Consider the following 25,260-nt stretch of genomic DNA (forward strand, 5'->3'; position numbering starts at 1 on the left):
ATATACCCAAATACATCCATATATGACGGTTATTTTTACATTCATTTTCAGCCCTTCTCAACCTCCATACCAATTGCGGTGAAGTATGACTTATCCATCCAGAGTGTCACAGTTCAACTCAGCGAACTCGTAAACATTAATATCAGTCATTTTCGTTTATTTTCCTATTTCGCCACCTCCGCGAGGAGTGCTACTGGTATTTTACCCAATAGTAATTTTTTCAGATAGTAGGTCATATGTGTACCAATTTTGTATGAGGGCTTTGTTGGAAGAAACATAGACACAACGACGCCCGGAGTATCAATATTCGTCTCACTATTCCACACTATTTTCGATTATTTTTACATCTCAGCCCTTCTCACCCCACCCCTATGCGTGCTAGGTCCACGACACCTCCTCGCAGTTTGTCTCACGATATTAAGTCGTAAGTGTACCAAGTTTGGCTGAAATCTCTCCCGTAGTCCAGAAAACTACGGATTCAATACTAATATCGGTCGTTTTTAGTTTTAATTATATTTCGCCCCCCTCCCTAGAAATTCCATGGGTGTCTTGTCCCTGCAGTATATTTTACAGATAGTAGATAATATTTGTACCAAGTTTTTAACACCTATGCTGGAACAAACATACAAACACCCAAAATCTCGCTCATTTGCACATTTACTTTGCTTCACCCCTTCTCACAACCCTGCTTACTGGGGCTCAGCTTGGACTTAAACGACATCCGGAGTGTCACTATTCATCTCAGCCACCCTGAAAATGATGAATTCGGCTCTATTTTCTATTATTATTATTTTTATTTTTATTATTATTATTATTATTATTATTTCTCACTCCCTTTCTCTCCCGCCCCAAAGCGGGCTGAAATTGGACTTTAAAATCCGGAGTGTCACTATTTATCTCAGCGACCCCGAAAACTATGAATTCAACACTATTTTCGATTATTTTTCTAACTCGGGCCCCAAGCTCCCTCCCCCCCTTTTAAGAGTGCTTGTGGTGTCTTTCCCCCACGAGGTCTGTTTCCTGATACTAAGTCATAAGTGTACCAAGTTTGGTTGAAATCGCTCGAGTGGTTTAGGAGGAGATGCAATACCTACATAGGCCTATAGATTACATAGACTCGCCTTTGCTCGTTGCGAACCCCCAGTTGCTCTTCTTTAGGAGGGGGGTGATAACTCTTGTCATTCCATTGTTGATATTCTATATTTTTAACAGTTTCTTAAATAGTTTACACGTCTAATACACAGCTACATTCTTCAAAATGGGCAGACCTATCAAAGATGGTACTATGACATGAAAGTACATCTCAATCACGGCATGTTGGATTGCTATTTCAAAATAATAGGCATAAGAATGCACCTCCTATCAAGAAAGGTACTTTGTAAGTCAATGCGGCGTGTTTTCATCCTCCTATATACAGCAAATATTATCCTCCTCACGACGCGCAGGTCGCCTATGGGTGTCAAATCACAAGACCTGCACGTGGCGAGCCGAACATGTCCTCGGGCACTTCCGGCCCTAAAAGCCATACGCCACTTCATTTAGCGGACTATCATGATATAGCGTTAGCTGCTGTCGCCTAGCGACAATCTGTCCATCAAGTCGATCCAGTCTTGGTGTGGCTTTGCAATTTAATAAAATTACATAAAATTACTCATAATAATAAAACTACCTTACCGATTTCGTTCAAACCACTTCATAATCCCTTTCAGATGTAATAAGAACAAATTGTGAAAATTTCAGCGAAATCGGTCCTGTAGTTTTTGAGTCTATTAACGTCAAATATACCAACATCCAATTTTATGTATATAGATACCTACTATAATACACTGCAATGATTTTAACCAAAGACAATGGGTTGGTGTACAGTGCCATGTCTGAAGTACTTATTTGATTATTGCTTGCATGAAGTAGCTATACCAAATGAATGGAGAGTTGCTATAGTAACACCTGTGTATAAAAGAAAAGCTGAAAATTACTGGCCAGGCAGTTTGACATGCATTGCATGTAAGCTTTAGGAAACATTTTCCTGATTGTTTTAGACATATTTGCGAAATTAATAACTGGTTCGATAGAAGACATTTCGGGTTTAGGAATGGTTATTCCACTGAAGCTCAGCTTGCAGGATTCCGACAAGATATAGTAGATATCTTGGATTGAGAAAGTCAAATGGACTGTACCGCGATTGGTCTATCTAAGGCATTTGATGGGGTAGATCATGGGAGAATACTGCCATAAATGTGTGCAATTGGACTATACAAAAGAGTGATTAAATGGGCGGCTATATTTGTAGAAAATATATCTCAGAGAATTAGAGCAGGCGAAAATTTATCTGACCCTGTTATTATTAAAGGGGGAATTCCTCAAGGCAGTATTATTGGACCTTTATATTTTCTTTTGTATATAAATGAATGAGTAAAGAAGTGAAATCATAGATAAGGCTTTTTGCGGATCATGTTATTCTGTACAGAGTAATAAATAACTTACAAAATTGTGAGAAACTGCAAAATGGCCTCTATAATGATGTGAGGTTGACAGCAGATAATGGTATGATAAACAAGGTTAAACGTCAGGTTGTGTGTTTCACAAATAGAAAAGTTCTCTCAGTTTTAATTACTGCGTTGATGGGTTGAACGTTCATTTGGGAAATCATTGAAAGTTCGTAGGTGTTAAAATAAGGAAAGATGTTCGTTGGGGTAATCAGATAAATGGGATTGCGTATAAGGGTACAGATCTCTGCACATGGTTATGAACGTATTTAGGGGTAGCAGTAAGGATGCAAAGAGAGGGCATGTAAGTCTCTGGTAAAACCCCAACTAGAGTATGGTTTCAGTGTATGGAACCCTCACCAGGATTACTTGATTAATGAACTGGAAAAAAATCCAAATAAACGCAGCGCGATTTGGTCTGGGTGATTTCGGACAAAAGGGTAGCGTTACAAAAACGTTGCCAAGTTTGGGCTGAGAAAAATTGGGAGAAATGATACGAGCTGCTCGATTAAGTGGTATGTTCCGGGCTGTCGGTGGAGAAATGGCGTGGATATTAGTAGACGAATAAGTTAGAGTGGTATCTTTGAAAGTAGGAAAGATCACAATATGAAGATAAAGTTGGAATTTAAGAGGACAAATATGGGGCAAATATTCGTTTATAGGAAGGGGAGTTAGGGATTGGAATAACTTACCAAGGCAGCTTAAAAGAGAATAGAAGAAAAGATCGTTACATTTTAGGAAAAGGTTACATGGAGGAACGCTTCGCACCCGCCCCGAGAGTTAAACTGCTGAGCTAGCAAAGAAAGAATTTATTAATCGGCCATTACCTTATTGATGACCGCTGCCGAGGAAAGAGGCGCTTCCCGCCTCCTGCTATGTACTTTATACACTGAAAGATGGAACAGAAGTGGCCCGGAGACCCTAAAGTCAGCAGTTTAAATACTCTCGCAGAAGGTTCTAGGCGTTAGGGGAATGAAAACACCCTCCCGCGATGATTTTATTGGTAGATCAATAAACCCCCTACACAATACTAAGAAGAAACACATAATTGGTGGAAAATTAATTCAAAAAATTCGGGATAGGCTAGATTTAAAACAAGGGGAAAGAAGGGGTTAATATTGCCAACTTAACCAATGACTGAAAGAAATTTAGCAAAGAACAAACTTTTGAAATAAAAATTTCTCCAACAAAATAGTTCTTTGACTTCGCACTAGGTTGCACTATTGTTGATCTTCAGTAGTGTCCTCTAGAAGAGAAAGTTCACACTTCTTACTGCAAGCGAAACAAAAACACATCACAGATGACACAGTTCAAAAACTCAAAGTTTTCCATGTGGTGACATCTTCAGAGAAGGTAGAGAATTAATAGCGTAGATAAAGTTCAGACTTCCTCCAGCAGAGGAGTTTCAACTGGCGCACATTTTAAATTAGCGGAGTGGAGGTGTACCGCCCGGTACAATAATAATAATAATAATAATAATAATAATAATAATAATAATAATAATAATAATAATAATAATAATAATAATATGTGGATTTCTTCAGTCATCAACTGCATATTGGAAATATACACCTCCACCCATTCTCGAAAACTCTTCATATAAACTACTATGGGACCGAGAAGTCATAACCGATGTCACGCTCAACAACAATAGGCCAGATATTATTCCAATCGATAAATCAAAAAGATCCACATCCCTTATAGAAACTGCTTGTACAAACACCTCCAATCTGCAAACAACAATAGCCACAAAGATATCAAAATACACAGAACTGGCAATAGAAATACAACGCCTGTGGAAACTAGAATCACTCACCACATTTCCAATAGTAATATCATGTACCGCTGTTATTCCAAAATGCTTGCACAGCTCTCTGGCCGCATTAAACCTGCATCATCACACATACGTAGAACTACAGAAAGCCACCCTCCTGAGCACTTGCCACATTGTGAGAAAGTTCCTAGGAACGACTTTTCCTCTGACTCACGCCAAACAGCATGAAGTTCCAGGCCGCAGTTCCAGTAATACTGAAGAACAGATTCCCAAAACGGTGACATAAGAAGTCTGAAGTTGTTTGTATTTATTGTACAAATGTATATGTTGTAATTATTTCTGTTGTAAATATTTGTACATATATGTACCTGTAGTTTCATAATCAAAAGGGTGACTCCTTGCTTAGGCCGAGTCAGCCCATTATGTTACCAGCACAAGCCGAGCCTTCCTAAATTGATACAAATAATAATAATAATAATAATAATAATAATAATAATAATAATAATAATAATAATAATAATAATAATAATAATAATAATAGGCCTAATACATATAATAGTTTCTGTCATCTTCTACTACTTTTCAGACACTTGTGGGGTCGCGGTGCGAATTGTGTCACACATGTGGATTTTGCACTGCTTTAGGGCCGAATTCCCTTTCTGACGCCAAACCCCATGTGGAGGGTTGTAAACACTATTGCGTGTTTCTGTGGTGGTTGGTAGCGTGATTGTTGTCTGAATATGAAGACTGGAGTGTTGGGATAAATGGGATAAACACAAAGCCTGAAGAACTAATCAGACGCGATTCAAATCCCTAGATGGACCAGGAATCGAACCCGGGATCCTCTGAACCGAAGGCTTCAACGCTGGCCATTCAGTCAAGGAGTCGCACCGTCTCGTTTTCCTCTTGCTTAATGTTATTGTAACATGCTGCTGCAAAATTATGGAAACATGTTAATGTACTATAATTAGTATCTTTTCAGGTTTGCAATTTTTCAGACCATTGTTAATTTCCTAATAAGATACAAATAATTGTCAAGAGTCGTTTGAATATTATTGTCCTATTCCAACATTTCCTATAACAGAAATCATCGTCTAATGTTGTCCGACTCGTTAGCTGAACGGTCACCGTACTGGTCTTCGGTTCAAAGGGTCCCGGGTTCGATTCCCAGCCGTGTAGGGGATTTTAACCTTAATTGGTTAATTCCAATGGCTTGGGGGCTGAGTCAAATAGAAAGACCTGCACCTGGCGAACCGAACCCGTCCTGGGATATCCCGGCACTAAAAAACCATACGACATTTCATTTCATTTAATCGTCTAATGTTCCCAACTTTAGGCTCGTCTATCTCGATTACTATTAAAATTTATACTAAGGTACGTTGGGTTAAATTGATGAAGAATTCTACGGGATATATGTCCTCAAAATGCTTCGCATTAAGACACAACCAACCAATGCATCATACTGTATAACAGTGCATATATGGCGGCCTCGTTCAGTGGTTAAGAAAATATGCTCATTTTTAAGTAGATGCATAGAACCAACAGCTTTCCTTTAAGATAAAACGCTTAACAGCATTTCACTTGAGTACAGAGCTGGGAGAAACACACCCAGAATAGTAGCTCCCATTGTCAAGATATGAACTTCTGGTTAACATCGTGCTAAAAGAAATGGCGTATGGCTTTTAGTGCCGGGAGTGTCCGAAGACGTTCGGCTCGCCAGGTGCAGGTCTTTTGATTTGACTCCCGTAGGCAACCTGCACGTCGTGATGAGGATGAAATGATGATGAAGACGACACATATACCCAGCCCCCATGCCAGCGAAAGTAACCAATGATGGTTAAAATGCTCGACCCCGCCGGGAATTGAACCCGGGACCCCTATGACCAAAGGCCTACATGCTAAACATTTAGCCATGGAGCCGGACAACATGGTGGTGATCCATCTTTATCAATAGCTACTCAAAACAATTTATCTATGGACATATAAGATATAGGGCTGCATACAAAGACTTCTCATCTGTGTAGAATCTACAACTACCCTTCCGTGTTCACAAACATATCCTTACCTACGCAGTGTTACATCTGGCATTAAAGCAAACTGCTTCCTGGAACCGAGAGGTGTTCGCCCGCGGGTATCTGTATACAAACAGTGACACTGCAGAAGAGCAGATACGATGGTATAGTTTGTAAGAAAAGATCATTAATATAATAGGGAATGAGTTTGATGACCGAAAGCTTTAGAATTCATTGGAACTTAGTTCATTTTTTTCTTTCACGGAACTCTGAATTGATTGCGAAGGTAATTACGTATTTCTTATTTACTTTAATTTACGTCTCACCTTGATGGTTTATTTTCTTTAACTTGCCTTTCTTCTTTCGATCGCTCATTGCATTTGTCTCTCTTTTTAACTTCTCCTTTGGGTTTTTCTTGCAGAACTCAACTCCCTTCTCCCCACCCTTGTCTTTCTTTCTTCACACTATTATATCTCCTTTTATTTATGGGACATAATTATTTTTATGGTTTCGTGCCTCTTAGGTATACCCTAACGATATCAATTCTACATTAAATGTTAGCCGTGATGGTAACTTTCGGATAGTTCAGGCGATTATGTGGTGCAACTAAGGTGATGTTGTGGCCAAGGTGATTGGATATAATTTCGGTGTATTCGATCAACACTTAGGTGCGTTTATGTTTCAGAGACTTCTGAAAATATATTTACTGTAAAAAATAAGCCTATTTATATAGCTCATGTTACAAGTTTCGTTGAACAAGTTGTATATTTTCATAATGTTCTTAATTTTTACGTCCCACTAACTACTGTTAAGGATTTTGGAGGAGCCAACGTGCTGGAATTTAGTTCTGCAGGAGTTCATTTACGAGCCAGTAAATCTACCGACACGAGGCTGATGTATTTGAGCACCTTCAAATACCACCGGACTGAGCCAGGATTGAATCTGCCCAGTCGGGGTCAGAGGGCCAGCGCCTCAACCGTCCGAGCCACTCAGCCTGGCTTGTACATTTTAGACAAGTAGGGTAAATAATAGTTGTGTATTAGAATTACATTCACTCATGTGCAAAATCATGAACGCCATGAACGAATCGCGTGAGCACAACAAAGGCTGACACACAGTATCGTCATACAATGACATATGTCTATTTGCGATTAATGCTGATTGCTTCCGCAGGGGGTCACTAGGCCTCCATCGTTCACAGATACAAACCACCGAATAAGGCATTAGCGGCAGTGTGAGAAGTGTGAGCCACAGAGCTAAGTGGTGTGAACACGCAGCATGCACGGTCGGCATATTCGACAAGACTTTGTCTAACTAGTCAAATATGACAGATACAGCATCGTCGGACTAAGAAAGGCGACTTGTGCGTTTCGGCGCATTCTCGCCTCTTGAACTGTTCTGACTATACTGTGCGTCGTTAGTGGACGCAGTTGGAACGCGAGGATACACGCGCATCGAGAAGGCTCGGATCGACTTCAGTGGACCACTAGCAAGGAGGATCGTTTCATCGTACTACAGACAATAAGCACACCAGACGCGTTGCTGCGCACCATCCACAGTTGTCACTATAGCTGTTCAAACTAGTACCATATCCAGGCGGGTTTAGAGCAGCATCTATCGTCACGGCTCCCCTTACGATGAATGTCATTGCAACCTGAACATTGCCGAGCGGGAACGGGTACCATGACAGGTTGCAGATTGGCAACGTGTGATGTTCAGTGACTAATCGCAGATGACTGCTGAATTCCAGTCTGGAGACGTCCTGGGCAGCGCAGTAATCCACGCCTTTGTAGAACAGCATGATGCCTCAGCGAGAGGTGTCATTTACTACAATTTCCGTTCCCCAGTAGTGGTGACTGAAGGAACCTTTACGGCCCATCGATACGTCCAGGAAATTCTGCAGCTGTTTGTGTTTCCCTTCCTGGTGCATATCGACAATACCATTTTCCAGCAGAATAATGCCCGGCATCACACACTACAGGTGTCCTCCGTGTTGTCAACATGCTTCCTTGGCCAGCAAATTCTCCAGAGCTCTTGCCTTCCAGAACGTTGGGACCAGATTGTACGGCAACTGCGGCCAGCGGCAACTACAGCATGTTAGGAGGGTCAATTGAACCAGCTACGATAGAACCCTTCACAGGGGACCATCTTACATCTCTATGCCTCCTTGCCCGTCTGTGGGCTGTGAGTGGTCCAACATCGAACTAAGTGCATCCTGGAATTGTTTGTTATCTTGTAATAAATGGTTTGTGTGATAACTTACAAAATATTGATATTTTATTTATGCTCTTATGCCCTCTATCTTTTTACGTGCGTCTCCGAAGGCTCTTCCATCATGCGCATGTTTTTCAAAAGAATATGGTTACACAGTAGTAGTAATAATCATAAACGCATTATTAATAATATTGTGAAATTAATAAAATATGCTTCTCTTGTAAACATCCTCAAGGGAATTTCCTCCCAACACGCATTTATAAATCTGATTATCGAGCCACATGGAATGTGTAAAATGTATCTTAACACCTAACCGACCGATCCTTGGTCCGTACGGTTAGAAACTGTAGTGCAATTATTGTAAGATGGCAGATTAAGACCTAGGGTTAAACAGCTGAGCTTCATTCTCCTTTTTCCTTCTTAGCCTAATTTCCCAAATTCTTGGGATCAGCAACTTTGAGTGGATTTGGTCTAGTTTAACTGCCGGATTCCCTTCCTGACCCTAACCCTATGTGGAGGGATGCATTAACTATTACGTGTTTCTGCGGTGGTTGGTAGTGTGGTTTATTTTGTGTTGATGAAGACGCGTGTATGTAAAGAGTAACAAAAATACCCAGTCCATGAGCTAGATCAACTCACCAGAATCGGTTAAAATCCCGAACCCGACAGGAAACGAACATGAGATCCTCTGAAAGGAAGGCCACTACGTTGACCATTCAACCAACGAGACGGACGAATAGTTGAGCTGCATTGTTAAATCGAATTGATTTGAGCGCAAACATTTTAATTCACTGGTTTGCAACTTGACCTGCGTATTGGCTGAATGAATAATCATCACTCAAAGCAAATAAAACGTACACTTATTCGCTCGTGTATCTGAACTATACCGACAAAAAAATAAAGGGATGCTCTTCACGTTATGTTTATTTATTTATTTACTCGTGTGAGGAGCATACTTAACCATACAATTAAAATAAAGTAACAATTAGACTATTTACAAAAATTACAAAAATTAACAAACAAAGGAAAATTGACCAAATTTACTGTACATCTAGGTGGTGTTTTTTCCAAAAATGAGCCACACCTAGGGCATTGTCATCAGCAAGCATTAAATCTTGCTCTTCGTGTTATGTTAAGAACCATGGCGCAATCGAAATTGGTGGATAACATTTTTCTTTCCGAGAAAATGAGTTTTACTTTCTTACTTCCGGGCACGCGATTCATATAAACGAACTCCCCGTATTTGGTATGCCAGAGGGCCAACCGCTGCCTGTAGCTGTGCATCAGAGGAGGGAGGGGAAGTGGGAAGTGGGAAACAGAGATAATGCTCGGTGCGAATGCGCAAGTTTCTCTTTCGTTTCGCATGGTCGAGTCCCAACCCCAGTAAACAGTGTACAGTTTGTTCTACACAAGTTCACTACTACGCGAACACCGTAGAAAAAGAAGATGAACTTGTACCAAGAATACAAGCAGCTTTCCAGGTCTTTCGCGACACAACACACATCCTGGACAGAGTCCAAAGTTCACTAATGCACCGTTGTGAACTGTGCATCGAAGTAGGAGGTGAACATCTACTTTAATCAAACCACTGGGCGCATAGTTCCTTCGTTCAGCATATCATTTCATTTGCAATATTGTGAGTGAAGGAATACACAATCGTGGGGCGGCACCTTCGAGCATGTTAAATAATAAAAACATTACTGCGACTAACAGACGAGAGGGGGTTACGTGAACGAATTTGATCCACGAAATGCCACTGTATTATTTATCCCAAATGGAAGATAATAATTGCTTTTACTGAAATAAAGTGTAAAATCTGCGGTAAATTAAGAAATACTACGAAATATTTTACTTGTAGAGAATAATATGGATACACACTTTACTACCTTACAACTAGGTTTTTTTCCTGCTACGTCGCAGCACTTCCGTATGTGTTTTGGTTCTCTAACACTTTCTTGTGTGATGTCTTTGGTCACTGAAGTTGTTTGAATTAATTAGGTGTCGCTTTCTTCATGTTTCTCATTCGTTTTCTGCCCTGGCTCATTCATTAAGTGATATATTTATTGGTCCATGGATCATGCTATTTTCCTTTCAACAAAAGTGTAATTATTTATTTATTGGTCCAGGGATCATGCTATTTTTCTGTTTGAACTGCCGGCGCTAGTCATATGGACAAAGATAATAAGAATTCACAGACATAGCACTTTCATTCGTCGGTGCTAGTCCTGGACCTCAAGAAAGAAACAAAAGACTGCACGAGCAGCGGAATACAACATAAAAGAGTCCTGTCTACAGCTCGTAAGTACGTATACGTATTTCTCTAGATATTTCTCTAGTAACGGCGTTATTTCTCAATTTACGGAAGATTTTCCACTTTATTTGAGTAAAAAGCAAAGTAATCTCCGTACAGGCCATTCAGGCCCTTGGAGGGGTCGAAGGTAAAGGCTTCCACTATCCGTAATCTCGGCACTTGATGGGGTAGAGTGGTTAGCTCTACGCCCGGCCGCCTTTGCCCCCAGGAATTAACCTGGTACTCATTTTGGTGTAGGATGAGTGAACCTCAGTGCCATATGCACCTCCGGAAGTGGAAATCTCGTTTCTCAAACTTTACAACTACCTGAGGGGGATTCGAACCCACGTCCTTCCGGGCGAACCAAGCACACCTTTACCGCCTCGGCCAGGCAGCCCCTTTATTTGAGTAAAAGCAGTTATTATCTTCCATTTGGGACAATTATTATAGTGACATTTCGTGGATCAACTTCGTTCACATAACTTGTACTGTGTGTGTACAGTTACGGCTGTTTAATAAACAAACTGTGGATAATGCCCGTAAGAGACGAGTATAATCCTGTGGGAGTCAAACGAGAAACATGTGCACACGCCCGAAGCATTATCTCTGTCTCCATCATACACTCCACTTCCCTTCCTTCCCCTTGGCAACGGCTCGTGCTCTGGTATAGCAAATATACGAGCTCGTCAATTTGTATCGCACGGCCGGAAGTAACAAAATTACTTCATTTTCTTGAAAATAAAAGTAAAATCTCCGCCTTCAGATTGCACCGTAGTTATTAACATAACTTGAAGAGCATCCCTGATTTTTTTTTGGTACAGTTCTGATACAGCCTGTTTACACCATTGGGTAAAACATCTACAAACATTAACCCTGTAGGTAGACTGACGATGATCGCTCGCTTTATATGTTGGGGCATTGTCGAGTCTTACGACGCGGAAATCGGGAATGACTAAAGAACGCGACAAGAAACAAAAAACGTTGTAAACTTTTCATATAATGCTACTGATCCTATTAGTCTTGAAACGACCGAGCTCGATAGCTGCAGTGCGGCCGGTATCCAGTATTCGGGAGATAGTAGGTTCGAACCCTACTGTCGGCAGCCCTGACAATGGTTTTCCGTAGTTTCCCATTTTCACACCAGGCAAATGCTGGGGCTGTACCTTAATTAAGGCCACAGCCGCTTCCCTACCACTCCTAGTCCTTTCCTGTCCCATCGTCGCCATAAGACCTACCTATGTCGGTGCGACGTAAAGCAACTAGCAAAAAAAAAAGTCTTGAAACGGAATGTGTTTTATGGGGGGTCCACAACCTGAGAATGATCTCTGATGTGGGTGGCGAAATCTAGAGCTCACCTTCGAACAACTCTCATTACATAAATATAGTAATAGCAAGTACCCAAAAAGTTGCAAATAGTGCATTTGTTATGATGATAAATCGGGTCTTTAGCAAATTCAGGCAGCCGTTATTATCTTGTCTTACTCAGGATGGAACAAGTGCCAAGCATCTGACAAACTTACTTTTTACTGTTGTACCATAAAAATTTCGGGTGCTGTTTCTAGCCGGGTGCAGCCCTTGGAAGGCAGGCCCTCCGATGAAGGGGGGCGGCATCTGTCATGAGTAGGTAACTGCCTGTTATTGTGGTGGAGGGTAGTGTTATGTGTGGTGTGTGAGTTGCAGGGATGTTGGGGACAGCACAAACGCCCAGCCCTCGGGGTACTGGAATTAACCAATGAAGGTTAAAATCCCCGACCTGGCCGGGAATCGAACCCGGGACCCTCTGAACCGAAGGCCAGTACGCTGACCATTAGCTAGCGAGTCGGACTACTGTTGTAGATAAACTGAAATAAATAGGATTGACTGTTAAGACCTGTGTATGTAATCAAGGCCCTAGTTTTATGGAATGGAGAAAGTGTTTGGGTATTACTGACTCAAAGCCGTACATAGCAGTTGGTGGTAACAATATTTATTTCTTTTACGACACCCCTCATTTAATAAAAAGTGGTAGGAACAACTTGTTTAAATATAATGTGGTGCACAGCTTAGAAAATGGTGAAGTAGGAACTGCATCTTGGCAATATGTCAAAGACTTGTATAAATAATAATTTCGTGTGGCTATTACTAGCCGAGTGCAGCCCTTGTAAGGCAGACCCTCCGATGAGGGTGGGCGGCATCTGCCATGTGTAGGTAACTGCGTGTTATTGTGGTGGAGGATAGTGTTGTGTGTGGTGTAAAGACTTGTATGAAAGTAACACTAAAAGAAAATATAAACTTGCACCAAAGCTTACAAAAAATCTGTAGAGCTGCCACCTTTTTCAAAGTTAGTACTCCTTGTCGTGTGCTAGGCCACTCTGTGGCAACAGCAATTGAAACACTTGTGGCAGGTGGCAGAATGCGTCCAGCAGCCTTGCCTACTGCATAGTTTTGCCAGAAGTTCAATGATTTATTTGATATTTTTAATTGTTATAGTCTTAAAGGTCCAATTAAGTTGAGAAATGTCATCACAAGTCATTCTGAGCATTTTTTAAGTACTTCCTGGTCTTATAGAATTTGTAGAATCTTTGAGATTTATGGATGTGTACAATAAAGATGTAACAAATAGGATAAAGTGTATAAAGGGGTTGAGAATTAATATTGTTGCATTAGGGGTGTTGAAAAATGAATTGCTGGATAATGATAATAGATACATATTAATGCGAAAAATAAACCAGGATCACCTGGAACATTTCTTTTCCCTAGTAAGGAAGAAATCCATCCATCCAATCCATCTCCAAAGGAGTTATTTCTGCATTCAACAGTGCTACATTCAGTAAACTATTTAATAACACTTCAAAGAGAATAGCAACTGTGAGGTATTCAGTTAGGATCAATTAATTTTGGACATAAATGAGCATAAACTTAAATTGCCAACATTCTTAAATAGTGTTAATGTGCCGAATGTCGGTGAACTGTCAAAATATTTTGGTGAGTTAAATAGCATGAAATATGTGTTTGTTTACTTATTAAAACAGTTCTCTCTGATATTATCATTTAGACTTTCACGGCCCGAGTAACTGTTCATGAGGTATATTTTTGGGCTTATGCCGTGTAATTAATTGTAAAAACACACTCAACGCGTTTCGAAAGGAACCTTGCCTTTCTTCATCAGGAGAGAAGAGAGAAATGAAACGACGCATAACAGGTTGCTAGGAGAAAGCAACAAGGAACTTGAAATGGTGCCCTAAGATGTAAACGGAACGCCATTTTAGCCCCAGATAGAGACAAACGAATGGCAACAGTAAAGCATTACTCTCTAATGGTTCTGATAATAGGTAGCCGTGATTCATTAAGGTTGTAGCCTGTATCGCGGTTGAAATTATTTATTTATTTATTTATTGATGTCTTTATTTGTGGCGAAGTTAGGGCTCTTGGCCCTCTCTTACACTTAACCACATTATGCGGCTTAATACTGAATCCAAACTTAATATTCAAACTTAACACAGTGTATATAATATAATAGCAATATAACTTAATAAACTCTAAAACTAAAAGATTACATCCTAAGTCTAAATTTAGAAAAATAAACTCAATATTAACTATACTAGGTGGAAATCATAAAATATAACAGTAATTTATGTAAACTTTTGGGAACTATTTACTCCAGACATTCACACATAACTACATGATATAGCCTACGTATTCAAGAGGAAATCTTTAGACTGTCTTTTGAAGGTAATTAGTGAGGAACAATTTCTAATTTCAGGGGGTAAAGCATTCCATATTCTAGCGCCCGACACAAGGAAAGAATTACTGAAGGCAGATGTATGATGTGGAGGTATTGCAATTGTTGACCCAGATCGCGTGTCACGGTCATGAAAGGAGGATAGAAAACGGAAATTACTGGAGAGATATTCAGGTATATTTTCGGTCAAGAGTCGATAGATAAGGGTTGATACATGGTGATTCCTCTGCTGCTCTACTTTTAACCAAGAAAGTTGTGCATAAAAAGGGGATACATGCGAGGCAAAATTCAATGAAAAAATAAATCTAATGCAGGAGTTTAAAGCTCTCTGCAATTTCCTATTTTGTTCACTGGTAGCATCCAGCAACACAACATCACAATAGTTAAAAATTGGAAGTATCAATGTTTGAACCAGTTTTATTTTTAAGTTGAGAGGTAATACGGTCTGGTGAATCTTAAGGGGATAAAGTGATGAGTGAACTTTCCTGCATACGTTAGTGACATGCTCATCCCAGTTTAAAGTTTCATTTATAGTGACGCCAAGGCTTTTTACTGATTTACAGAATGGGATAGCAACGCCATTTAGTTGAATGACTGGAATTTGTAGACTGTGTAGATGGGCAAGCAGTTTTCTCTGGCCTAGTATAATAGCTTGTGTTTTCGTTGGGTTGATGGAGAGAGAATTCTCAGCTGCATAACAGCTGATCTGTTCTAAGTTTCGGTTCATATTTTATCTGGGTGTTTACGTATTTCAACCGCCTCCCTGATAATTCTTGGACGATATTGCTTTATACGGGCAAGAACATCCACTTCTTGGAACAAGACATCATGACCAGGTGTTAAGGCATGATCAGTAACAGCTGATTTATCAGGTAGGGTGAGTCTGATACGTCTGGTATGTTCTTTGATGCGAGCACATACCGTTCTTGAAGTCTGCCCAATATAAACCTTGCCACAAGTACAGGGAACTCTGTAGATACCAGGTTGTTGCAATTTAGGCAAACTATCCTTAGTTGGTCGCAGGAGTTGCCTAATCTTAATTGATGTTCCAGCGTTTATCGTAAGCCTACACACACCAATAGATATCTCCACGCAGAGTCTCACCGTCACCCTGCCCAGAAACATGGTATCCTTAAAACTCTGACTACCAGGGCCAGGAGGATTTGTGAAGTGTCAGCTCTACAAGAGGAAATTAACACCTTGAGAACCACCTTTGAGACCATCGGTTACAGCAGAGCTTTGATCTCAACGGTTCTGAAATCGACACATAATCGGACGTCTGTTAAGGAAAAAGATGTAAAAGGAACTGTTTACATACCTTACATACATAACACGACGGATCGTATTGCTAAAATCTTACGTAGGTACCATGTACGAACTGTTTTTGGAACATCAATTAAGATTAGGCAACTCCTGCGTTCAACTAAGGATAATTTGCCTATTATTTGTGAAACTAAGGTTATATTACATCGTCAAATTTTGCAATTAATGAAATTAATGAAATTCAGTCATTTAAGTTGCTGAGATCTTAACCAAATTCAGTTCAATTAAAGACTTTGGAAATGACTAACCTTAACAAGGCCTTCCATGCTGTAGCAATGAATAGTCGTCTGTCAACGTGTTTTGTAAAATTTACTATTAATATAGTTGTTCAGCTGGTTGCAATATTTATAATTTACATGGAAAGGTACAATCAGCTGTTGGGTAGGGAACAGTACTGGCTTGCTGGCCGCTGCGAGCGCTAGCGTCGTTCCGCTTGTCAACAGGATGCCATTTCATCGCTAAGGACAGCATGTATTAGGCTCCTTTCGCACGATCCGCTTGCTTTCCACGCCACGCCACGCCACGTCACTCCTTTCCACTTCTCAGACACTCTGTTTATCCTTGCTGTCCACTTCCGGCAACTAGCCGGCAACTTCTAGTCCCCACCACATATTTTGCGTCTCAGAGGTGGGATTACTAGCTGAGTCCGAGGGAAAAAGCCAGCCCTGTTGGGTAAACGGATTGAAAAGCAGACTGAGGTGAAAAAAGAGTACTAAAGTTCATTGGGTCCATCCATTGAATTCATATCACCTAGAAAGAGGAGCGCTTCGTTTTCTTCTAGTGATCGAAAAATGTTCTTTAATTACTTTCGTAATGAGTGGGAATTTGTTTCATGAATTGTTGTCAATCCTTGAAGCAAGTTTACAGCGTCAGGACACCAACATGACAAAATGTATTCCACCGATATTTTGAGACAAAAACTTCGAACTCGTGACGCACACAATGTTGACCGTCTGAACGACTGTTTTAGTGAGCTACCAGTATGGTCTTGCTACCTATGATTGTGCCCACGAGAATTGAAGTCTGACGTTTAGCACCACCGGTGACAAAACGTTGACTAACGCAGCTCGAAAATGGTCTGTTGCCATGGCAACGATAACAGAGATGCCACATTTAAGAACGTTATCGCCACATGGGTGGGCTTGCTCTCAGTCGCTTTTGTGATAATATTTGGAGTAGTACTGTATTAGCTGCGTTAGTTGTTGCTGGTTTATGTAATAATTTAAGTGTTTGTTTCTGAATATTATTTTCGTTGTCAGCTTATTTTTTGTAAGTTAATCAGTGGCTAGTAGTACAGTTCTATTCTCTATTTGACATGTGCATTTGTTGAGGTTATTGTCAGTTTAGTGAATATGAATTCTCAAATTTATCGACAATGACGTGTTCTGTCTTAAATGCCGGAATTATTAACACGAGCTTAGGAACGGCTCAAAGTTTATTGAATTGCATTAGGCCAACATAGTTGATTAAATATTCAGCCTGTATGAAAGAGTGATATGCAGCAGGTTGAGGTAACTGTGACAACGCAGTGTACTTCGTAGTTACTGCTTTCGCCGATGAAATGTCAGATTTCAACTCTCGTGGGCCCAACAATACACCTATCTTCTGTAAATAAAACACCGGTAGTTCTCACGAATAAGATTATTTTTTTTAAAGTTGCTGTACGTCACACCAACACAGATAGGTCTTCTGGCGACGGTGGGACAGGAAAGGGCTAAGAGTGGTAAGGAAGCGGCCGTGGCCTTAATGAAGGTATATCCCCAGCTTTTGCCCGGTGTGAAAATGGGAAACCCACGGAAAACCATTTTCAGGGTTGCCGACAGTGGGGTTCGAATCCAGTATCTACCAAATACTGGGTAGTGGCCGCACTTAAGCGACTGCAGCTATCGTGCTCGGTCCGAATAAGAAAATGTTACTATGTAATTTAATTGGAAGCAATTCTTTTGAATTAAAGACTGCTGAAAAAACTTGATTAATTATTTTTCAATGAATGATGTTATTGTAATATTGAGATTTTGGTGTGAAGTAAACAAAATATTGTCATCGCCGGTTTAGACGTTGGCTTTCTGAGCCCAAGTTGGCAGCATTGAGCCTGCCTCAGTGCGGTGATAGTTGAAGATGCTCAAATACGTCAGCCTCTTGTAAATAGATTTACCGACACATGAAAGAACTCCCGTGGGAAAAAATTCCGACACCGCAGCGTCTCCGAAAACCTGTAAGTAGTAAGTGGGACGTAAAGCCATTATTATTATTATTATTATTATTATTATTATTATTATTATTATTATTATTATTATTATTATTATTATTATTATTAACATATATAGCCTATACATACAGCCTATTACCGTCGTGATCAATTTCTCTCTCTTTAGAGTCCTCCAGTACGGCAAAATTTGGAATCACTTCATGGGAAACTACATTCCACATTTTTGAAGCCTTTAATTTTATTTCAATAATCTGCCGTTCGTAAATCCCACAAACAAGGACTATTTTGTATTTCTATTATTAACTTTTCAGCATCTATTAATGGATTTAGATTGTGATAATAACCTCCTCCTCATTCTTCTTTGATCCCTAGCTAGTGACAGGCAATCGGGCAAGTCCCGCAGACAGTGCTGTTGGACTTCGGGCAATATTCACGACCTACTCCCATTCCTTACGGTTGCTAACTACGCACTTGAAGTCACTGATGTTAAGATGGTGGCCTTTCTGATCTTTCACGAGCCAGGTTTTCTTTGGATCTTCGATGAGTTCTTGATGGTTGCATCTTCGTTTCGAACACGGTCGTGAAGTATCCAATGCAGGCCCAGTATTTAGAATACTCCAAGCTTGTCGAGACCGACTTCCAGGAATGTCCACGTTTCAGTCTCATACGTGAGTATTGGAATGAGATGTGTCCATACAGATGAATTTTAACTTTGAGTATAATAATAATAATAATAATAATAATAATAATAATAATAATAATAATAATAATAATAATAATACGGCTCCTTGACTGAATGGTCACCATCGAGGTCTTCTGTTCAGAGAGTGCCGGATTCGATTTCCGGCCGGGTCAAGAACAGGATATTTGTGTTTTCCCAATAGTCGCCTCTTCACGTACCCAAAACACATCACAGTATCAACCACCATACAACCATCTCTTTGTATGGACTTGGCGTCAAGAAGGGCATCACCGAGCTCGATAGCTGCAGTCGCTAAGAGCGGCCAGTATCCAGTATTCCGGAGATAGTGGGTTCGAACCCACTGTCGGCAGTCCTGAAGGTGGTTTTCCACGGTTTCTCATTTTCACACCAGGTAATGCTGGGACTGTACCATAATTAAGAACACGTCCGCTTCCTTCCTACTCATTGCCCTTTCCTATCCCATCGTCGCCATAAGACCTACCTTTATCGCTTCGACGTAAAGCTAGTTGAAAGAAGAGCATCCAACCGTAAAACAGGGCTAATTCCACAAATGATACACCAGTTCTGACCCGCGACCCCACCCCAGTAAGGGAACAGCATTATAATAATAATAATAATAATAATAATAATAATAATAATAATAATAATAATAATAATAATAATAATTTCTCATGTTTGTTGTGATCCTAAGTATTCCTGTTCCGTTTTTCTTCCTTGAAGACAGCTAACATTTAAACTTCGAGCCACTGTTAGTAACCTAAAAGAACTTCACAATATTTGTGACGTCAAAGAACGATCATTTCGATGATAGAATTGAAACATCCTGGTTTGGAACTGCGATACAAACCTTGGTGCTTTCATCTCACTTATGTACAGTATATGTTCGCGCTCTGCGCCATATGTAGCGGGCGTAGCACTCACGGAAATGTTATTAGAATTATCCAATAAGAGCTCTCACCCGCTCACACTCTCTCGGCGCTGCCATTCCAAGGTGATGAAGATGCTGAAATGCTTTTAAAGAAATTCAAGATGACAGTTCCTAACACGCGGAGGTGTGGAAAGGAAGCTATTTCCAAAAATGATTTTAACGTGCACGAACATGCAAATCCTTACAAGAAATATATCTAGAAATGCCCTTCTCTTTCTTACGTCGACTATAAATTGAGCGAAGTAGTTTTGAACATCCTTTCCAAAATAATATCTAAACTATTCCACAAACTCTGTGAGTACGTTCCAATGATATTCTAATCGATAACTGGGGATGATGAAGCCTGTCGGTTCCTTAGATGAGCTTAGTATTTTTACACGAACAGCCTCTGTACAAGAGTCAACAAAGAGGTTAGCTGTCTCGGTGTGTTAAAATCTCCTACTAATGACCTCAAGTTTACGGGTTTGCTGAAAATTCTTCGTAGTCTATGTCACTCTGTTGCTGGCATATTAAAGATCTCTCTAAGATTAACTCAGACGTAGGTACCATGTTGTTGTAGATGTTGTTATAGTTGTTTGGGTCATCGGTCCATACACAAGTTTGATGCAGCTCTCCATACTACCATATTCTGTGCTAACCTCTTCATTTCTACGTAACTGCTATTTGCTTTACGTCGCACCGACACAGATAGGTCTTATGGCGACGATGGAATAGGATAGGCCTAGGAACTGGAAGGAAGCGGCCGTGGCCTTAATTAAGGTACAGCCCCGGCATTTGCCTGGTGTGAAAATGGGAAACCACGGAAAACCATCTTCAGGGCTGCCGACAGTGGGGTTCGAACCCACTATCTCCCGATTACTGGATAATGGCCGCACTTAAGCGACTGCAGCTATCGAACTCGGTTTTCTACGTAACTACTACACCTTACATCTGTTTGTCATATTCATATCTTGGTCTTCTTCTACCATTCTTACCGCCTACACTTCCTTCAAAAATCAACTGGACAAGTCCTGGGTGTCTTCAAATATGTCCTGGTCGTTCTCCTCTCACAAATTCGATTCAGTATTTGCTCATTCGTGATTCGATATATAGGGGCTGCCTGGCCGAGGCGGTAAAGGAGTGCTCGGGTCGCCCGGAAGGACGTGGGTTCGAATCCCCGTCAGGAATTCGTAAAATTTAAGAAACGAGATTTTCACTTCCGGAAGTGCATATGGCCCTGAGGTTCACTCAGCCTACACCAAAAATGACTACCAGGTTAATTGCTGGGGGCAAAGGTAGCCGGGCGCAGAGCTAACCACTCCACCCCACCACGTGGCGATGTTAACAATGGTGGAAGCCTTTACCTTCCACTCCTCCAAGCCTTACTCTGTAACACCACATTTAAAGAGATTCTATTCTCCTTCTTCCTGAGCTAGTCATCGTCCATGTTTCACTTCCATACGACAGACGAATATCTTCAAAAACATCTTTCTAATTTCTATATCAATGTACGAAGTGAGAAAATGTAATTCCTTAAGAAAGGCTTTCCTTGCTTGTGCTACCCTACACTTTATGCCCTCCTTATTTCTGCCATCGTTAGTTATTTTACTATCCAAGTAACAAGATTTTACTTTCTTTCTTCTTTCTTAATCAGTTTACCCTCCAGAGTTGACTCTTCTCTCGGACTCAGCGAGGGATCCCACCTCTACCGCCTCAAGGGCAGTGTCCTGGAGCGTGAGACATTGGGTTGGAGGATACAAATGGGGAGGATGACCAGTGCCTCGCCCAGGCGGCCTCACCTGCAATGCTGAACAGGGTTCTTGGTGGGGGATGGGAAGATTGGAAGGGATGGACAAGGAAGAGGAAAGGAAGGGGCTGTGGTCTTAAATTAGGTACCATCCCGGCATTTGCCTGGAGGAGAAGTGGGTAACCACGGAAAACCACTTCCAGGATGATGATGATGTGGGAATTGAAGCCACCCCTGCTCAGTTGACCTCCTGAGGCTGAGTGGACTCCGTTCCAGCCCTCGTACTACGTTTCAAATTTCGTGACAGAGCCGGGAATCGAATCCGGGCCTCCGGGGGTGGCAGCTAATCACACTAACCACTACACCACAGAGGCAGAAAAGATTTTACTTCCGAATCTAATATTTCTGCATCACAGACTTCGTTCGACTGCACTTCATAACTTTTGTTTTGGGCTTATTTATTTTCATCTTGTACTGCTTCTCCAAAACTCTGTCCATACCATTCAACCATTTCTCCAGATCTTCTACAGACTCAAATAAAATAATTATATCATCGGTAAATCTCAAAGTTTTCATTTCCTCTCCTTCGACTGCCATACCTTTACAAATTCCTCTTTGATTTCCTTTACCGCTTGTTCTATATAAACAATGAAAAGGAGAGGATACAAACAACAGCCTTGCCTCACTTCTTTCTGGATTTCTGCTGCTATTTCAAAGCCTCATCATTGCAGACTGATTTATTCACAGATTGTAAATAATTCTTCTTTCTCGGTATCTGATCCCTATCACCTTCAGAAATCGCCGAGGCATATGATTATTGCATATGTTTTGACTGAGAATAGGCTCTAACTCAGAAAAGTGGTCAATGATATATTTAACTGACGAGGGAACACATAAATGTGTTACACTCGGATTGGGTTGAAATTTGGTAGGAATATTCGTGGGAGGCAGTAGAATGCTAAGGTGAAAACTGCGTGTGTCCAGCGCAAGTTTAAACGCCAAAATTGAACAAATAAATAGTCGTAAAATTAGAAGTGCCGCGGGAGTATCGGAGTGTGGCAGAAAGGTAGGGAGGAGCGAAGCAGCGGACGTGAACCAACCAGGCTGTAACGAGCTGCGCCAGCAGCCAGGCAGCGTATAGTTAGCGCGTTCCCCTTAACTTCCCGATCAGATGTGCAAAACGTAAATATGAAAACAGCACATGAAACAAGAATATAAAGGACGATGGAACGATGCCAATAAGGTTTGAAAAATTCACGCCCGAGTTCTTGTTACTCGTAATTTTTCAAACCTTATTGGCATCGTTGTTCAAACATCGTCCTTTGTGCACTTGTTTCATGTGCTGTTTTCATATTTACGTTTTGCACACCTGATCGGGAAGTTGCGGGGAACGCGCTAACTATACGCTGCCCGGCTGCTGGCGCAGCTCGAAACAGCCCGGTTGGTTCACGTCCGCTGCTTCGCTCCTCCCTACCTCTCCGCCACAGCCCGATACTCCCGCGGCACTTCTAATTTTACGACTATTTATTTGTTCAGTTTTGGCGTTTAAACTTGCGCTGGGCACATGCAGTTTTCACCTTAGCATTCCACTGCCCCCCACGAATATTCCTACCAAATTTCAACCGAATCCGAGTGTAACACATGTATGTGTCCCCTCGTGAGAATAATTTACTGAATTTACGTTCTTGTCTTGTTCATGTCTTACTGCACATGGCTATAGAATCATCTGTGATAATACATCTCGGTGTACTTTTGTGCGACATTTATGTCATACGAAATACATGGTATCATATGCACTTATCTGTATTTGGTAGCCAATGTGACGTCTCTGCTCTTCGAGAACACATACATTCTCATCTCTTCGGACTATTGAAATTCGGCGCTTTAAGAAGGTATATTTTGTCCCTTTAGTTTGGGTAGCGGACTGATTCCATCGCCTTTAAACCAGACTCGTCTCAAGTATAAATCATAGAACCTGCCATCATATTTGAGACCCATGGAGAGCCACCCTGAAGAAGAAGAAGAAGAAGAAGAAGAAGAAGGAGAACCAACATGAAGAATAAGAAGAAGACAAATAAGAAACAGAGAAAACTCAAATATTAGCTAACAATAGTCTTCTTCTTCCACCTTTTCCACTCTCTGTACGGGGTAGCTATGTCCCTTTGTGGGTAATCCTCTCTTCCGTTTACCCTAGTCGATCATCATCATTTTCCCCACATAATCCTACTCTCTTCTCGTGACATGTCAAAACCTCCACAATCTTGCATCGTGAATTTTTCCCTCTAGATCTGCAACCTTCGTTGTTCTGATATGTTCTTTTTGGACTTGGTCCAACGACAGAATACTCAAACAGATATATAATCTGAAAACCATTACGGTACTGTATCCAGTTTGACGATCGGTATCAATCAATCAATCAATCAATCAATCAATCAATCAATCAATCAATCAATCAGTCAATCAATCAATCAATCAATCAATCAATCAATCAATCAATCAATCAATCAGTACTGATCTGCATTTAGGGCGGTCGCCAGGTGGCGGATTCCCCCCTATCTGTTGTTTTTCTAGCCTTTTCTTAAATGATTACAAAGAAATTGGAAATTTATTGAACATTTTCCTTGGTAAGTTATTCCAATCCCTAACTCCCCTTCCCATAAACGAATATTTGCCCCAATTTGTCCTCTTGAATTTCCACTTTATCTTCATATTGTGATCATTCCTACTTTTAAAGGGCCGATGACCTTCGATGTTAGGCCCCTTAAAACAACAAGCATTATCACAAGCATCCTACTGTTAAAGACACCACTCAAACTTATTCGTCTACTGATGTCATTCGACACCATCTCTCCACTGACAGCTCGGAACATACCACTTAGTGGAGCAGCTCGTCTCCTTTCTCCCAAGTCTTCCCAGACCAAACTTTGCAACATCTTTGTAACGCTACTCTTTGTCGGAAATCACCCAGGGGAGCAACCCCCGCTTCTTCGAAAACTTCTGTGGGCAGTTAGGATTGTCGAAGACTATCGTCATAGACATCACAACATTTATGATAAGGAACTACACGCCAATATTGATACACCGTTCTATTATTATTATTATTATTATTATTATTATTATTATTATTATTATTATTATTATTATTATTATTATTAATATTATTATTATTATTCACTGTCCCAATTACCAAAATGTCGAAGTTTCAATGTTAATCACTGAACAAGTGACTGTGCGGTTTGGATCACGTAGCTAGCAGCTTGCTCTCTGGAGATAGTGGGTTAGAACACCACTATCGGTAGCCCTGCAGACGGTTTGCTGTGATTTCCCATTTCCCCCCCTTTCCTATCCCATTGTAGCCTTAAGACCTACCTACGTCGGTGCAACGTAAAGCAGACTGTAAAAAAATAAATGTTAGTCTGCGTCCTAACGGTACTCTTTTTCTTTTTTTTCCAAGGGAGATAACAAGAACAATTCAAAGCATGAAATCTACTGTGTTCTCCACCTATATGATCTTGGTTTATAGAAACATTATGTCCTTTACATGTTCAGGCGCATCATCATAAGTCATTATTTAGCCTAGATCGCTGTCAGTTACTGTCATGATTTTTGTTTTGTTGATATTTTTTTTTTTTTTTTTTTTGCTAGTTGCTTTACGTCGCACCGACACAGATAGGTCTTATGGCGACGATGGGACAGGAAAGGGATAGGAGTGGGAAGCGGCCGTGGCCTTAATTAAGGTACAGCCCCAGCATTTGCTTGGTGTGAAAATGGGAAACAACGGAAAACCATTTTCAGGGCTGCCGACAGTGGGGTTCGAACCTACTATCTCCCGAATACTGGATACTGGCCGCACTTAAGCGACTGCAGCTATCGA

This window comes from Anabrus simplex, chromosome 1, assembly GCF_040414725.1.
Source record: "Anabrus simplex isolate iqAnaSimp1 chromosome 1, ASM4041472v1, whole genome shotgun sequence".
NCBI lineage: Eukaryota > Metazoa > Arthropoda > Insecta > Orthoptera > Tettigoniidae > Anabrus > Anabrus simplex.